The sequence below is a fragment of the Nanorana parkeri genome, unplaced genomic scaffold, assembly GCF_000935625.1.
Source record: "Nanorana parkeri isolate BGI_ZX_2015 unplaced genomic scaffold, ASM93562v1 scaffold2097, whole genome shotgun sequence".
Lineage (NCBI taxonomy): Eukaryota > Metazoa > Chordata > Amphibia > Anura > Dicroglossidae > Nanorana > Nanorana parkeri.
In genome coordinates, this window is record NW_017308365.1 from 161,217 (window position 1) to 166,454 (window position 5,238).

Sequence of the window (5,238 nt, forward strand, 5' to 3'; positions counted from 1 at the left end):
CGCAGAGTGTCTGTTGGATCACATTGGCCTGGGTCAATCCGGAGCCATGAGTGCCACAGGAATGCACTTTATCTCAATCCTGTAGAGCAGACAAGGAATGAGATTCAGATGAGGAAAGTCATAGATCAGGCTGTTTTGATCCAAAGAACTTCTGCATCTGGTGATAAACCTTTCCAGTTTGTTGAATCTGGATGCCAGGGGGCCCACATCTGGCGGCGCCCACCTGTGGCACAGTTCCTGGAACACTTACGAGTGTAGGGACCACTTCTCCATGTCCAGGAGCTGCTGGCTGAGAAAGTCTGAATGACAATTGTTACAACTTGTTACTAATTGGTGCTAAACCTTTATCAACCCCCTCTTGGAGGAAATCCAAATCGCTGGAATGTCAGAGTCTCGGTTAAGCTTACTCCTCCATGAGTTAAAAGTTTTATATTTTGCCATAAATCTTCCTCATCACTGGCTCCTCAGATAAAAGGCTGCTAGTCTGAATCGGATTACTTCCAGATGCAGAACTAGGCCCTGAGATATGAGATCTGGCCTGTGTGGAAGAGTCCGAGGTGGGCGATCCATGAGGGGGAGCAGCAGAGTAAACCAGGCTAGAGCTGCAACAATGAAATCGACGATGGAAAAAGTTGTCAACGGTTTCCATCATCGATTAGTTGAATTTCGATTAGTTGGCCTGCTTGCGGCTCCCCCCCACGCTACTTCTCCTCCCTGCCTCGCCGCACGACACATCTCCTTTCCGCCTCACCATACGCCGTTTCTCCACCCCGCCATACGGACTCGTTGCACACCGCTTCTCCCCGCCTCACGGACTCGTTACTGCCCGTCCATCCACGATCGGCACAATAAGGAAGGAAGAGCAAGTATGGGGGGAAGGCAGCTGCCAGACAGGCCCATAATCTCAGCGAGACTGCTCAGTTAAGCCTGCACACCCCCCCTCCCCCCATGGTGCTGTATTAATGTATTGTTGTGCCCCTTCCTACGTCAATCTGTATCTGGGGTGATGGTAACGAGATCTTTTTCACCAGGAGGACCCTTTGGGATATGTCCTTTCCTGGTCTAGATATATCGATGATATCTTCATGGTATGGACAGGTACCAAGGAGGAACTAGAGCTTTTTTTCAATTCTTTACAGAGCAATGAGTTCACTCTGACATTTACTATGACATGTGACCAAGGGTCTATTACTTTTTTGGATGTCAGGATTGGAGTGGAGGCCGATGGATTAATACATACTAGTCTTTTCAGAAAAGAAATGGTGGGTAATACTATTCTACACGCATCAAGTGCTCATCCCCTTCCTTTAACCCCTTCATGACTGAGGCCCTTTTTTCATTTTATGCACCCATGTTATATTCCACATTTTAGGCCTGAAAATGACGTAAAACCCCCCAACATTATATATTTTCTGAATGCCAAGACCCTATAGAATAAAATGGTGGTAGTTGAACATTTTTATGTTGCGCAATATTAGCGCCACTCCTTATTAAACCCCAAAATTTAGTGACAAATTTAATTAAATGCCCCAAAACACAACAAATTACCCATTTTTTTAATGAAATATAAAAGATGAGGTTACAACGAGTAAAACGATACCCAACATGCCCAGTTTACACATCCCAGATAGTCAATATCTACGTCTTAGACGTATCTGTTCCACAGGTGAGACTTTTGAGGCAGAATCTTTGAAACTCAGGGACAGACTATTGTTGAGGAAATACAGTAAAAAGCTTCTTAAGAGAGCATATCAACGCACCAAGGCACAGCCTCGTGATAAACTCATCTATGCTTCTAGAAATACACCAAAAGATGCAGTACAAACTTCGAGTGTGTGGTTTGTTACTCCTTATTCCAACCAACATGCACAGATCAGACAAGCTATGGAAAAATTCTGGCATTTATTGCCACATGATCCCATAGTTTCTAAATTTATAGGTAAAATTCCTGAAATTGTATAGAGGCACCCACGATCACTAAGGCACAAGTTGACACAGTCACTATGATCCACAGATTGAAAAAGTAACAAGAGTGGATACTGGCACATTTAGATGACATTGTAATTAGTGCCAATATGTGAAGCAAGGTAATCACATAAGACTGCCCAAAGGCAAACCCTGGTACCCCAGGCGCCATATTAATTGTGACACCAAGGGAGTCTATTTTAATGTTGTGCATTGATGGGGCTTTTTATGTTGGTAAAACAATCAGACCTTTATCAAGGCATATCCATGACCACATCCATCTTGCTGCTAACGGTAAGATGACAACGCCCATTAGTCGCCTTATTGGGCTACATCACAATTTTGACCCTGGGGTGTTGTCCTTTTATAGTCTTGAATGTGTTGAGGGAAATATATGTGGTGATTTGGATAAAAGGGTTCTTTAGAGGGAAATGGAGTGGATATACAAATTGCGAGCTACCAGACCTCCTGGTCTTAATGAAGCTTAAGCTTCAAATCCTTTTTGTGAGGGGGAGGCTTCAGGGAAGGTGGCCTGTTTTCAGTTGCTTGTATATCTGTTCCATGCCACGATGTGGGATTTGACTGCATTGGATCTTCAATTTTGATTAAATTTTCTAGTTTATAATGTAACTTAACAAATATGTTCTGATAAGTGTGTGGAAAATGCTGCACTCCTCACATAAGGCTTACAGTGGGTTTGTCATATTTCCTATGGTATTCTCAGATTTTCGGAACATATCACTGTTATTTTGCAATGACAAGAGTAGCTCTGATGGGTATCTTTCAGTTTCATCTATAAATGTACACCTTGGGGAGCATTTCCTTAGATGTGCGGGAAATGTTCTTTTATGCCCACTATGTGATATGCCAATGTATATATGTGCATATTTAAATATTTGTCTATCTTATGATTGCAAGCTAATGTCTTATGAATCGAATCGATTTGTATAGGGGAAGGGTTTCCCCATAGGTAGCATCCATTGTGTTTGAGATACGCATCAAATATATGCTACTATACATCTTTTTATATCCATTGTGTTTGATTTTTGATCACATATAACTCTAGATGGTCCTTATGATTGTTAGCATTGTCCCTTTTTGTATGGGGAATATTACAGTATCTCACAGAAGTGAGTACACCCTTCACATTTTTGTAAATATTTTATTCTATCTTTTCATGTGACAACACAGATGAAATGATACTTTGCTACAATGTAAAGTAGTGAGTGTACAGCTTCTATATCAGTGTACATTTGCTGTCCCCTCAAAATAACTCACACAGACATTAGCCCTTTCGCTGCCACCGCCGTAAGGCATACGGCGGAACAAAAGTGTTCCCGGCTGGCCAGCTCAGTATGCCTTACGTCGGTGGCATTTACAGTTCTGTTATAAGCTCATTGTCCATGAACTTATACCAGAACTGTTCAGCAGACTGTCCCCTTCAAATTAATAGCTGTCATCAGCCGCTCCAAGCAGGGATGAGAGACTCCATGGATCCCCGCTGCCGTCACCCGCTTGTAGGGGCTGTGGCAGCAGGGATCCAAAGTAAAATCACCTGATGACAGCGGCTCTGTGCGTGGCCGAGCGGGGGATCGATAAATATAATTGATATTTATTGATCCCGCTGTGCAGAGCAAACAACGGAGTGATCGTCTGATTACTTCGGTGTTTCTAAACAGGCTGTGATTTACATCACTTCCTGATCATTCAAGAATTTATGAATGAGGAGTAGCACTCACTATAGAGGCTCCTCCCCATTCATAAACTGATGATAATAAATATTTTTACTATTTTTTTTTTTTACTATCATCAGTTTATGAATGAATGGGAAGCCTCTGTACTGAGTGCTTCCCATTGAGTGCTGAGGCTGCAGAAAAAGAAATTGAGGACTCTGTGCTCTCAATTTCTTTTTCTATTTCAAAAGGGAGATGCCAGGGGTCTGTTTAGACCCCAGATATTTCACCGTAGCCTCCCCAACAGTAAAAAAAATAAATAAAAAATGTGTAAAAAAAACGAATAAAAAAAAACCCGCTCCCTCCCCCCACATAACATACACATATTGTGGTGTACACCATGCACATGCGCTGCAGTGCGTTGTTAGAACGCATCGCAGTGCATGAGTTTTTAAATTAATTTTTATTCTTTGAAAAAAAACATTAAATTAACTGTGGCAGCGCATGGCAAAACTTTTTGACCCCTTGCCATGCGTTGTGATTCCTTGTTTTGCAATTAACTATACGCTTGTATCATTTTATCACAACACAAACACCAACACAGCACAAAAACTATTTTTATTTACAGTTTTGCGTACTTTAATTTTTTTACCTTTTAGAAAAAAGGTTGGAGGAGCAAGCGTCGGCTGGCGGGGAGAAGATGGCTGAGCGGTGAGGAGAACAGAGCCGCTGTCTTCCTGTCAGTTTCCGGACGACAGCGGCTCTGAGTGGCCAAACGGAGGATCGATAAATATCATTGATATTTACCGATCCTCTGTGCAGCAAAAACACCAGAGTGATCGTCTGATCACTCGTTACAAATAACTGGGAACACATAGGGGGTTATTCACAAAGCTGCCGAAGGCAGCCGTGTGAATAACCGACCCAAAGTGAGCCGAACGCTGTTCGGCTATTCACTTCAGGCTTGTACAGCTGATTTCAACCGTACACCGACTGAAATCAGCCATACATCGGCTTGCTGCGGCTGGGTTCGAAGTGCAGAAGGAGTTTGACTCAGCTGATCCAACATCTGGATCAGCTTAGCCGAACCTCCGGCAGGCTACTCGCTGCTGTTCGGCCTATTCTCATAGGAGCCGAACAGCAGTGAGTGAATAGCCGAATGCCGCCGAGCGGCATTCGGCTCGGCTATTCTGCTCGGTACCTCTGTGGTACCGAGCAGAGTAGTAGCTGTCGTTACAATGAGAGCTTGTCAGAGTCGGCGGTGATATCAAAGTCGGCTCCGACAAGCTCTCATGACAGTTCAGCGTCCCCTGGTCACTAGGTAACCAGGAGATGCTGAACTGTCATTACACACTGATAACCACGCGGAGCCGCCGTAATATCATGGCAGCACCGCTGGGTTCTCAGTGTTTAATGACAGTCCAAGCTGTCAGTAGCAAGTTGTCGGCCGGCCTCGGCTTTCACCTCGGCTCAGTCGAGCCGAAGCATATGCCTTCGGCTCGACTGAGCAGCTCGGCCAAATTCAGGAGCTGTACGGGCTAGTGAATAGCCCGTACAGCAGCCCTTCGGTTATACTGAACTGAAGGGGGCCCGGACCCAA